At 38.7% G+C, this 13,928-nt stretch overlaps 1 long non-coding RNA gene across 1 annotated transcript; it reads left to right on the forward strand.

Moving 5' to 3' along the window:
• Positions 1-227: 227 nt before the first annotated feature.
• Positions 228-10,507, forward strand: LOC126814946 (uncharacterized). The gene is made up of 5 exons (XR_007677811.2): positions 228-490; positions 1,030-1,057; positions 1,548-1,787; positions 8,593-8,714; positions 9,808-10,507. It is a non-coding gene; the product is annotated as an uncharacterized LOC126814946 (long non-coding RNA).
• The last annotated feature ends 3,421 nt before the right edge of the window (positions 10,508-13,928 follow it).

Genomic DNA, 13,928 nt, shown 5'->3' on the forward strand with positions numbered 1-13,928 from the left:
ATAAATCAGCATAAAGAAATCAAAAGGGTTCATATCCATCTAGAGATCAGAAAATATAGAGATGTTTCTACGGTCTGAATTCTATCTTGGAGCATTTTTATGTTGGATTTCGGTATCTTATCAACAAGCTGCCAAAACCAACGAGCATCCAGGACCAGCCGCTATTTCTCCCATGGAAGTCAGCGGTGCATCTATTGGAAAAAATCACCCCATCGGTAAACCCTTGTCTCACCCAATGGTTGGACATACTTTGGTAGAGAAACACAGGTCGAATTCATATTTTCAATCACCCCCCCAACAACACAACCAACAGTACCATCAACAACACACGGCACAACATCCAGACGCCAACAGCAAGTACTACAATATCATGGTTAATTTAGAGAGACCAACAGCTACAACAGACAATACCATAGAAGTTTTATCGTCAATCTATACCATCTTTCAGAGTATGCCGATGAACAACTTGTTGGCGGAAGATGCCTTTAAAGTGAGTTTACTTTTTCCATATTGTTGTAAAGGAAAATGTTGGTGTCCACTAATATTACGCCTGTGATAGAACTGGTTAAACATATTTCAAATACAATTTTAACATGGAGATCTTTCCTACGGGGAATGGTTAACATGAACAAATATGTCAGATGCTGATAATTAATGAAGGACTAGTATAAAATCACGATTCTACTGGTGCACATAACGGTAAACAAGTCGTCGAAACAATCGGTTAATTGACAAGGAAAGATAAGCTGTTTAGTCTGGCTGAATGTGTTACCCATATTTGTTAATTTGCTTTGTGAATATCTTACTGTATTAAGACGGTTGTGTCCGTAGATTACGCTTGTATTAACATGTGACAAAAGTTACTCGCAACATCAAGCACTTTTTATCAGAAACGAAACTATAATAGAGGTAAATTAAAAAGAATTAATTTTACTAAGCTTACTGACCCAGATCAACAAAATTCTAAATTATGAAATACACTCTGTCCCATTAAAGTGATCGTCAACATTTTCTTTACATTTTTTACAGATTGTTGGAAAACCATGTGTTATCTTGAGTACGTATTAGTTTTATGTAAACATTTGATTAAAATTTAAGAAAACATTTTCACCTCTCCTGGGTCTAAAGCCGGTGTAGATTTTCTCTTCAGTCAGTAGATGAACCACATAAAACAGTTTTTTCGTCAGTAGTCAATTTTGATGAATCAAATTTGTAACTCAACAAAAATACAATAGTTTCAACATGGTATTCGAACTTTGTATCCCCTGTGGTGTTTGTTAAGAAAACATTTTCACCTCTCCTGGGTCTAAAGCCGGTGTAGATTTTCTCTTCAGTCAGTAGATGAACCACATAAAACAGTTTTTTCGTCAGTAGTCAATTTTGTTGAATCAAATTTGTAACTCAACAAAAATACAATAGTTTCAACATGGTATTCGAACTTTGTATCCCCTGTGGTGTTTGTTTGTGTATTTTTTTCGTTTTTTTTGGGGGGGGGGGGGGTGGAGGGGGTCTAAAATGAATTGTACAAAATCTATCATTATTTTCAGTCGTGAAAGGAAGATCTGGCGCCAACGACATTGCTTCATCTGTTGAGAGGGTAGTACGATCTTTAGAGCGACTTGGAACAAAAGTTGAGGTTACACTTTTGTATTCTCTTGAAGCATTTGTAGAATATACAGCGAGTAAACTTATACCATTATCAGCTTTAGTTGGTACCACAAGAGCACCAATAGGAGACATTGGATACAAGAACCTATATAAATGTCGACTTACTTATTCAGGAAATGGTATGTTAGTTTCGTTCATCAAATTGGACACTTATTGGAGGATATATGGGTCTCATACTGGAGTGACATGTCCTAATATCAACAAAAATACATCCTTTTAGAGCGCTTTATGTAAACTTGCTTTACGTTCACTCATCACATTTTTATCTTGAAAACGTGAGGTAATGAGTTCACTGTGTTAGGGTGTTGAGAGTGCATGTGGTCATTTTTATACGGTCACATTTCAGTGGGTGCGTATTATGTCGCCACTACGTCCGTCGGTCGTTCAAATCTTTTGACGGATTCTTTCCAAATTTGGTGTAAAGCACCGTGATTAAGGAAGGATGAACCAGATTGATATTCTACACCCCGCGACATTCAGTTCCAGAGTTACCGCCCCCCCCCCCCCCCCCGCCTTCTCCGAAAACCTTAACACGATAGAGGCCACAGTTACAAGAAGGCGAATCGTATGGATTTTTAACGCTCCAGTTGCCTCCAGAGTTACCTCCTCTTTGCTGAACACCTCCTTAACGCGATAGTTTTAAAACAAAACAGATTTGATTAAAATTTGGTATGAAGCATTGGTGCAGTGAGAAGACGAACCCTATATTAGGCCTGCAGCCGAAATTTCTCTTTTGCTTAGAAACACAATTCCGCTACATGGTCCTCCCTAATAAACAAACTATTCATTTTTGGAAAATTTATAACACTAGGGACACAAATCCAGAGAGTTCCAAGCAAAATGTTGCACTAACTCGATTTAGGGCCAGATGAAAATTGTGATAATTTTCAAGTAAATGCTATATTTATACTAACAATTGTGAAGTTGACATAAAATTAAATATTGGCGAAAACACCCAATGCCTTCATCATCGGCAACGAATATGCTATTGGTTAAATTTTGATTTAAGCCAAAATGCAGAAAACATAATGCACAAGGGAACATACAGAATTTTGAAAATCCATTAACGGTAATAGGGAGTTATCTCCCTTTCTGTCAAATGTCTGCAATTGATAACAGTATTTCAGGTGTGTGTTGACTGCTGATGCTGTATGACGCACAAGACCATGTGTGAGCACACAAGCCCAATATTTATATCGTTAATGGGGTCCCAGGGGGCTGCAAGGATTGGTGAGCGGGTGTTTAACCAGAAATTATGGGCGGAACGCCTAGTCTGATGAGCAAGAATATATGTTGACATTGGTTGAACAATATATCTATGAAGTAATGGAGAACGGACTCTGTCCGTAGTTTTGTAAATCGCATTGAAATCATGTGATTTTTTTCACTAAAACATAAACCCACACCAACATACCCTTTCAATTAGACCCTACATTGTTTTTACTACAGGTAGCTGTAAACCTCTAGTTCAGATATTAATGGCCGAATTACAAACATTTAAACTGAAACCGTATCTACAATTGTGTAATTTGCTAACAAATATAGATATAAGAAAAAAACTAATTATTTATGGAAGTAAAACAATTATTAAAAATCAAAATTACGCAGTTACTCTGCACTTTAAATGTCATCAAAGTTGGTCGTTATCATCATCACTGTCACTACATGTATAAACATCAAGTTCTATTTCTTTAACAGTCTTTCTGTTTCATTTCACATTTACTACACTTAGACAGATTAGATATGTACATGTACAAGACAACCCCGGTGCGCCCAAGTCAGTGGTACGAGATGGGAGTGGGCTGGAAGGACAATGTCCAGTCGTTCGGATGGGAGGGGAAACAATAATTTAAACAATATTTGATTCAACAAACTGAATCGGATTGAACAAAAGGTAATTAAGGGGCTACATGGGTGTAGAGGTCAATCTCAGTTGCGAGTTGGCGTTTAGGTGGGGGAGCTGAGCCTTTTTGCCCGAAAAATTTCTTTGTCACCCAAATTTTCTGAATGAATCAATCATTAACTAAATTGAATTTTCCACAAAGCTGTTATCGTTGTTTTTTTTTTTTTTAATTAATTAGACAATTATACAATTGGTTGCATTCTCCATTCTTTGATGTTTGTGCCCAAAAAACTGAAATACATTTCCCGAAAAATGGACGGTTCAAGGAATCTGGGAATCTGGGAGGTGGGGGGGGGGGTGTAGAGGTCAATCTCAGTTGCGAGTTGGCGTTTAGGTGGGGGAGCTGAGCCTTTTTGCCCGAAAAATTTCTTTGTCACCCAAATTTTCTGAATGAATCAATTATTAACTAAATTGAATTTTCCACAAAGCTGTTATCGTTGTTTTTTTTTTTTTTAATTAATTAGACAATTATACAATTGGTTGCATTCTCCATTCTTTGATGTTTGTGCCCAAAAAACTGAAATACATTTCCCGAAAAATGGACGGTTCAAGGAATCTGGGAATCTGGGAGGTGGGGGGGGGGGGGTCATATAAGTTCTCCCAAAACAGTATTTCTACTAATATATAAGTTCTCCCAAAACAGTATTTCTACTAATATATCAGTAAACTTTTAGTTCAGATAAGATTTGGGGCTAAATATTTGAATTCAAACAAAGCATCTATATGTAATTTTCTCACTAAAATAGATATATGGCAAAACCTAAATAATACTGTATGGGAGTGGCAATTGTAATGAAGAGAAAAGAAAAATCAAATGGAGTTTAATGCCTAACTGTTCGGTATCAACCGGTATAATGAAGATGTACATACGCCCGCCATACATTATGCTATAGGGGGAATTTGATCCAAACAGCAACGTTACGGTCTACACTTTGTTTCGAATTTAAAGTTCTTTTACGTGCACGCCAACGCGTGTGCACGGGACCTCAGTTTTATATTTCATCCGAATAACTAGACGCTGCCCAGCCCACCATAGCCCCCTCCCACCCCCACATCCTGCCAGTGGCGGCGCCAGCCGTCGGTGATTGGAGGGGCAAAGCTGGGGCAAAGTCCAAGGTTAAGGAGGCAAATGCACGAGCTTCAACTAGGGGTAGGGGGCCTCCCCCAGAAAAGTTTGAAAAACAGGTTGCCGAAAATGCAGCCTAGCAGTATTTCAGGCACTGATCGATGAGGTAAAGTGTCAAACGAACGGACTTGCGAATCACGACGAAGCCAACTCACGAGCGTCAAAGTAGGGAGTCCTCCCCTAGAACAAAATGTCAAACAAACGGACTTGCGAACCTCAACGAATTCCCCTTGTGAGCGCCAAAGTAGCGAGTCCATTGGGGACCTCGCCAAGAAAATTTTGAAAAATAGACTGTCGGAAATGCTCTACAACATGCAAGTTTATGACTGAGTGGGGATGTGGGATTTATTCACCGTAGAAGGTATTAATGTACCGAAACGTATCACAAATACTTTTTCTTATTTTCTAAAATTATTGGGGGGGGGGGCAAACAGAGGGCAGACCAGATTAATGGGGGGGGGGGGGCCTTGCCCCCCCCACCCTGGCGCCGCCACTGCTACCTGCACGACTGACAAGGTGAAACAACGCTGGAAAGTTTGGGGAACTGTCTAGGTCAACACGGTGATCATACCCCGGACCTCCTGATTAGTGAGCCACGGACAAGGGGAAATATACTAGTTGTACACGTACAATGCCCCCCCCCCACTCAAACAATAATGTACGACATAAGCCCATCTTCATTATACGAGTTGATGGAGAACAGTAAGACATTAAATTCCTTTTGATTTCTTTTTTCTTCATTACAATGTTGTCACTCCTATTACAGTATTATTTATTTTTGGCCATATCTATTTTAGTGAGAAAACTAAATATCTATAGATGCTATGTTTTAGGTTAAATATTTGTTAGACCTTTAGCTTCAAATTCTATCTGAAAAAAAAGATTGAAATTATATAGGCCCTTGTCTGTAATATAATCCCTTTACTGTTATCAATAATTATTGATATTTTCCGTAAAGGGAGATAACTCTTTTACCATAATTGGTGTCCGAAATAATGTATGTTTCCTTGTCCATTATGTTTTCGGCATTTTGCTTTATATCAAAATTTAACCAACAGCATATTCTTTGCATAGGATGAAGGCATCGGTTGTTTTCGCCAATATTTAGATTTATGTCAACTTCACAATTATTAATATAAACATAGCATTTACTTGACAATTAACACAATTTTCATCTGGCCCTCAATCGAGTAAGAGCAGACTTTTTGCTTGGAACTCTCTGGATTTGTGTTCCTGGTGTTAAAAGCTTTCAAAAAATGTATAGTTTGTTTATTTGGGAGGACCGTGTAGCGGAACTTCACGCTAGAAATTTTGGCTGCAGGCATAAGTAGTTTGAATGCTTGTATTTAAATGCGAAAAGTCGCCAGTACGACAGCAAGCCAAAATGATAGGTCGCGTGTGTTTATTTCCTAATTTCTACTTTTCGAGTTGCATTTTAGCTTGGTGTGCGTGTTGGCGCCTTCTTACTGTCATCAATAAATACAAAAATATGACTAAGTCGAAAGTCGGCAAAACGGTATACAAGCCAAAATGCAAGTCGAAAATAAGAAATTAGGAAAAAACGAGGGGCGCTATTATCGCTGTGTGTTATTAATAAATTTCCTATTTTCGAGTTGATTTTGGCTTGTATAGCGTGTTGGCGCCTTCTTAATGATATCAATAAATACAAAAATATGACCAAGTCGAAAGGACGGTATACAAGCCAAAATGCAAGTCGAAAATAAGAAATTAGGAAAAAACGAGGGGCGCTATTCTCGCTGTGTGTTATTTCTTAATTTCCTATTCTCGAGTTGATTTTGGCTTGTATAGCGTGTTGTCGCCTCACATTTTGTCGTAACTTCTACTTTTCGACTTTCGTGTTTTGAAGAGGCGAAAAGTAGAAATTATGAATGGTTGTTATAGGCTTCGATAGTTTGTTCATAATCGAAGAAATCCGTTTAAAATTTACAACGTTTCAGACAGTAGCAATTTTAGTCCAGTCAATTTATGATTTTACCCCCAAAAAATTGCAAGAAAACGTTTTTATGTATTTTTGCGTTTATTTAGGTGTACTTTATAAAATCCAAAAAGTTTACCAAATGTTGCGCACCGGAAAGTGGTAAAATCCAAGATGGCCGACATTTGCCTAATCAATATTCAAGAAAACCTTAAACTTTTGGTTTAAGACCCTATAAATGTATTATAAACACATAAATTAATGCTTTTGAGGTCATTTTTTCATTTGAAGATGTAGCCAGTAGTGCTAACCGGTCCCTTAATGTGGTAAAAATAAGTAAAATCCAAGATGACCGGCATTCATCAAATCATTGTAGAAGAAAATCCAATAATTGTAATATGAACATGTAAATTAATGTTTTGGGGCCATTCTTTCATTTGAAGATACAACCTGTGGTGTTCAATGGTCCCTTAAAGCGGTAAAATTTGGTAAGGTCCAAGATGGCTGACATTTGCCTAACCAATGTACACAAAAAATCTACATGGTTGGTTTTTAAGACCCTATTAATTTAAAATGAACATATCAATTAATGCTCTTGGTGTCATTCTTTCATGTGAAGATATAGCAAGTAGCCTAGTGTTAGCTGGTCCCTTAAAGTGGTAAAAATAAATAAAATCCAAGATGGCCAACATTTGTCAAATCAATGTACAAGAAAATTCTAAACGTTTGGTTTAAGACCCTATAAGTGTAACATGAACATGTAAATTCATATTTTTGGGGTCATTCTTACATTTGAAGATATATCCTGTGGCCCTCACTTGTCCCTTAAAGCGGTAAAATCTGGTAAAATCCAAGATGGCTGACATTTGCCTAACCAATGTAAACGAAACATCGTAACGGGGGGGGGGGGGAGACAAAGTAAGCGCCCCCGTTAGACAAAGTTTCCTCAAACCCAGTCCAAAATAATGAAAATCTCAGTTATTATACGTCCATATCGAGGGCGCTCGATTCCATTGTCACCTTTCTTCTACTCCTCTATGGCCTTATACTTTCTTATCGCTTTGGCGTTCGTCACTTCCGATTCAGGAAACCTGTATTACTCAGCTATCGCAGCAATGATCTCTGTGTTAAAATTATATTTGGAATGTGTTTAACCAGCTCTATCACATATGTGATAATGACTGGCACCAATATTGTCCTTTAAGTGACGAAGAAGTGCAGTTACGAATATACGTAAATTTGGGTTCGCGTCAACATGTTTCGGGGTAGCGGATTCGCGAAAATGGTATAAGGAACCACTTAACACCACCACGCATATCTTCAAATGAAATAATGGCCCAAAAATATTAATTTTGAGACTAAAATTGCTATTTTATGATAAAACAATGCATAGTTATGCCCCTTTATAAATTTGGATTCTGGGCAGCATGTTTCTCGGGTAATGAAATCCCCGAAAATGATTCAAGAGAGCACCGTCAACCTACCAAAACCATGCCAAATAAAAGTTTGACCCCGACAATCTAATGCATGGCGTCAGTTTTATGTGTTTCTCTTAATAATTGACGACTTTTTGTTTGTCTAAAGTTGTACCTTTTTAAGGAAAATGGTTCAAATCCCAAACTTTACCCTAAAAATTTGGGACTTTCCGGTACTCCAATTTTGGTAAATCTTTAGGATGTCATTCAGTACACCCAACGCTACCAAAAACCACGAAAAAACCTTTTCTTGCAATTTTTGAGGGGTTGACCCCCTTTTTTCATAAATTGACTGGACTATTTTGTTCAATGCAATTCAAGCGCCACAGTAATGCCATACAAAAGGTCTAATTTCACTAAGCCCCTAAAATGATTCGGGATGAAATGCACGGAAACAAACAAATATTTGCAATAATGCTGGTTTTACACTTTAATTGGGCCATGGTAAAGTTTATCGTATTTCGTTATTTTTATTTTTCTTCAGATATGAATAAACTGACATATGTCAGTCAAACTTTAAACATTACACTTGATATGATGGAGAGGCGAGCGGCGGGGCATTTGATTTTTAAGGGTCACCGAATCGCTGGTACTCAACCCTTTGAAGTAAGTAGAAAAATGTTTTTTAAAATCACCCAAGAGCTGTCAGATTTTTATGTTTCTAAACGGCAAATCGGAGAAACGGGCACAGATCTAAGGGATAGAGTACACAACCATCGACGGGATTGCAACATTGTAAATGGGCCCTTATTTGTAAATAGACACATATGTGCACAACACCTGCAAATAAAATTCCTTTTTCTCCAGTTTTATAAAATGAAAGTCGATGACATAACAAAAAGAAAAATAATGGTAAACCTTATTAATAAAAAATACGTTCCTCGACTTCATAGTCAATTAATTATCTTAATTTATCTCGAGAGTATTTCCCACTCATTGTTCCGAAACTATACCCATATACAACAGATTAACACACGTGTACACATGTTTTCTGTTAGTTACCTATGTACTATGTGTGTTTCTATGTAAATATGTATAAATTATAGTATTCTGTCCATCTCTAAACACTGACATTATTTATAAATAGCTCCAAATCGAGCGAAAATTACTTTTAAAATGTTAAACTGTTATTAAACCAGTTTTGAAGTCAGTTTGTGTCGGCATAACTTTTATCTTTTTCATCGTTTACCGTGAAACAAAGTAGTGAAGCTTTACGGTCATAATAAAGTCCCGATACAAATTTGCGATACAAATTGTTCGACCAGCGGAATTGTCAACTGGCCTATGTCCGATGCGCGCAGCAGAATTAGTTGTTTTTTGGGTGTTTTTTTTTAATCGGGTATATGTAGACTAGGCCTAATAGTTGTTGCCATAACCACTGTCTACTGTCTTCATAATGAATATTAATTTTCTTTGTTGCGAATTAATCACAACCGAACTAATGAGAATTTAGTTTTTGGTGAAGTTTGACAAAATTTGACACACAGTAAGCCATTATTTATGGGCTTTGGCGTCGAGTTGAGCCCCGATGACGTCAAAACTTCACGTGACAAACGGTAATGGCGGTGCCCATGAAAACAGCAAAATACGTCAAAAAATATAACAAATATTTATGTAAGTTTCAAAAAAATTCTTAACAGTTTTAAATGGTTTTTGCACAAGGATAGCTTCTCTTTAAGTGTTATTTCTTGTTTTACAGTTCCAGTTCTATATTCACCAAGAACCGCAAGGAAACGAAATGGGAGCTCTCATGGCCATACCACTGATGCATGCTGGGAATGTCCAGATGCAAACAGAGGAAGTTCAGCCATTAGGTCATGTTTTAGACAGAATGTCAAACACACAAACAGTTAATATAGCTAAAGTATAATCAAAGGAAAATCAAACAAGGTGCTTCGAATTATTTTGTTTTGATTTGAATTTATGTCTCGCGTGTTTCTATGATACTGTTGAGTTTGTATTTAAAATGTGGCTGTACAGTTTCCACTATATTAAACAAAGTTCTCAAGATATGAAGATACATTTTAACACTCTTATCTAAAAATTCGTCTGAATTGTAATATTTTTGTCGAAAGGCATCTACAGGAGTTGTCGCATATTTTTTTCTTTAGTCAGTAATGAAACATCTATAATATACAGGGATGTAGCCAGGATTTGCTGAGTGGTAGAAAAAATATCTACCGAGCGGAGCGAGTAAAAAAAAATTTTTGGAGGGGGGCGTGGTGTTTTATTAAAATTCAACCTTTCTTGGTGTATTTTCAGAGCATCTGCTGCCTTTCTATTTGCTTCAGTGCAAATCAAATTTCCATTTATATATTAATTTTTTTACCAAATTCACTTAATTATCATCAATGATACAGAGACTCTGTCAGGGATCTAAAAACTTTTTGACACCAACTGACCCCACCCACTCTGTTTTTCAGTTTTTTGTTGGTTTTTTTTTTGTTTTTTTTTTCAAATATTTCGTTATTACTTTGAGATTAAAAATTAATGCGATTCTTAAAACGGTTTTTGTGTTTTATTTGATTAACAACGAATTATGACAACAGGTAGATATTGATAATTAAAACACGTTGTTTTATTTGACTCGCGTCTCACGAATTACGACACCATTTACGACATCCAAACCTTTAACATTTGAGTGCCGTAAATTGGTCTGGGTGACCTATTTACGGCAAATATACAATTTAATATGGTAAGCGTTTTTTTCCATCCACTGGAGCCAGGTGTTATGACGTCATTATGACTATTTAGACTCGAATAACAAGACACTAACACGGAAACCGACTCGAATAACAAGACACTAAGACGGAAACCGACACACTGCACTAGCTGCCTAACACCGCAGTTCATAAAAATTAATATAATTTTCGTATACTTTAATTTTTGCGCGAAGCCACCATTTTTTATAAAATACTATTTGGTGTTGATCAGTGGATTTACCTTGGTCCTGTCGCACACTGCTCGGTCAGAAAACGGTCAAACGCAGAGGACCCGTGTCCGTCTTAGTGTCTTGTTATTCGAGAAACCACGCCGGAAAATCGAGATGAACTTTCTCATCCAATGCGGGGATCGAACACCCGACCTCCAGGCTAGCGAGCCAGCGCCTTACCCACTTTGCCACGTGATCCCCTTCGTCTTATGACCGCTTGGTCTCTAGAGCAACCACCAAAATGACCACCGAGCGGAAACTCTCACCCGTATTCCAGCACCCGGATTCGAGATCAAGTTAGCACACATTCTCTCACCCGTATTCCAGCACCCGGATTCGAGTTCAAGTTAGCCCACATATTCCTAGCGCCAAGAAAAACCTAGATATAATTATCACGAAAATAATTGTTACATTAGAAAATAGAATTTTAAAACATATTAATGCAAAGTATATATGTAATAGATCCCCGACCCCACCCCACACCCCAAAGTATACTATTACCGTAAACATACTAAAATAGAAGGCTCTTATGTTAGCGTTTTGAGATATATTACCGTAAACATACTAAACATATGGGGGAATCGGCTTGAGGTAGGCTCACTGCGCACGCAATAACTTCTAAACTAGCTTTGGTGGCTTCGATATCTTTATTTCACTAAATCGACAGATGCATAAGGTATGCAAATGCCCAATTTAATGAACTTTCTATGTTGGCGTATCGAGTTATACCACCGCAAAGTTCCTAGCACCCGGATTCGAGGCGGAGTTTGTGGATTCAATAAACAACGGGTACGCCCACGCGGCATCACAAAACGACCCAAACCAGTGTTTCACGGAATCAAGAGATGAATAAACTACTAGAATACATAATTTCAGAAGGCTCCTATGCTGGCGTTTCGAGATATTTGTCATCTAAGCTTCAACTACAAGGATACTTGCGCACTAAACTTATTAAAACCTTTAAAAAGTTTTATGGCCGTCATATGGATTTGATTGGTAAATATAACGTGTCTCTCTCGGCTATTATTCTAGATATATTTAATTGACACGTATACTATTACTATACTATTCAAAAAAAGTAGGGGATATTTGATTTTTGGGGCATAATACTAAAATATGCAAATGACTACGAAAAAAGTCACTATAGAACCTAACAGAAGAAACATTTCCAGTTACATGTGACGCCCAAACGCACCAATAGCTACCGCATGGAATGCATGTGATGCTTGGGATCATCATGGGGGTCCAACCCAAGATTTGCACGACTCTGACTTTGAATGTTACAATCATTGTGGCATTGAATTCCAGGGTGGAAACATCAGTTTAATTGTTTTAGTGACCAGAAAACAAATTTTGATATGCGTCGGCTTACCCAAAATGAAAGGTTACGTGCCCTTGGCATGCTACAGATCGGCACAACACAGGCGGTTGTGGCGCGGACGATGAATGTTTCTCAGTCTGTCATAAGCAGGCTATGGTCCAGATACCGTGATACACAATCTGTACAGGACAGACCACGCTCAGGTCGACCAAGGGCGACAACTCAAGCCCAGGATCGATTTATCCGTACCTTGGCCTTGAGAAATCGTGTCATCACAGCAAATCAGATCAGCGCTCGTCTTCAAACAGACACTGGTGTGAGAGTGAGTGGCCAGACGATTCGGAATCGACTGCATAGGGGTCACCTTCGCGCCCGACGTCCTCGCGTGATCCCTTGTTTGAGAGATCATCACATTCAGGCAAGACGTCGTTGGTGTAGGGATCGTCAACACTGGGATAATCGACGCTGGAGCAATGTGATGTTTTCAGATGAGTCAAGGTTCACTGTTGATTTTTTGGACAGACGTAGGAGGGTGTGGCGTCGTCGAAACGAGCGCTTCCAAGACGTTAACGTCATCAGACATGATCGATTATGGTGTGGGGAGGCATCACTGTTGCTGGAAGAACGGCTTTGCATGTTGTTGCAGGGCGTGTTACAGGCCAGTACTACCGGGAGAACATCTTGGCAGTCCATGTTGTGCCGTTCGCACGACGTCATGGCCGCCGTTTCATCTTCCAGGATGACAACGCAAGATGTCACAGGGCCAGGGTCGTTACAGGTTACCTCCAACAACAGAACATCACCACATTACCTTGGCCAGCACTGAGTCCCGACCTCTCCCCCATCGAGCATGTCTGGGACATGCTTGGACAGAGGTTACGTCAACGTCAACAACGTCTTGCCAATGTCCAAGAACTTGCTGCTGCGTTGCAACAGGAATGGGACAATCTGGACCAAAATGACGTCTCATTAGGAGTATGCCACGTCGGATCAATGCTTGTTTGGCAAACAGAGGAGGATTTACCCGTTACTGACTTGGTTGTGATGCTGTGGTAACTTTGCTGTTTGACCCCGGGTATCATTTTACCCTTATAATGGTCAGTCTGTGCCTTACTTAGTCTTTATTACACTTTATTACACTAAATCGACAGAATTTCATTAACTTTCTATGTTGACGTATCGAGTTATACCACCGCAAAGTTCCTAGCACCCGGATTCGAGGTGGAGTTTGCGGGTTCAATAAACAACGGGTACGCCCACGCTGCATCAAAAACGATTTGGCCAAATAAAGATCTTAGAGCCACCAAAGGTAGTTTAGAAGTTATTGTGAGCGCGGTATGCCTATCCTAACCCGATTCCCCCATAGTTCTATTATGTTTACGGTAATATATCTCGAAAGCCAGCATAGGAGGCTTGTGGATTTTGGGTTTCTAGTAGTTCATTCATCCCTTAACTCCGTGAAACAAACCACATTTTGCCACCAAAGCTGGTTTGGGTGCTTTTTGATGCAGCTTGGGCTTACCCCTTGTTTATTGAACCCACGAGCGCCGGCTCGAATCCGGGTGCT

The sequence above is a fragment of the Patella vulgata genome, chromosome 3, assembly GCF_932274485.2.
Source record: "Patella vulgata chromosome 3, xgPatVulg1.2, whole genome shotgun sequence".
In the NCBI taxonomy this organism is placed as follows: Eukaryota; Metazoa; Mollusca; class Gastropoda; family Patellidae; genus Patella; species Patella vulgata.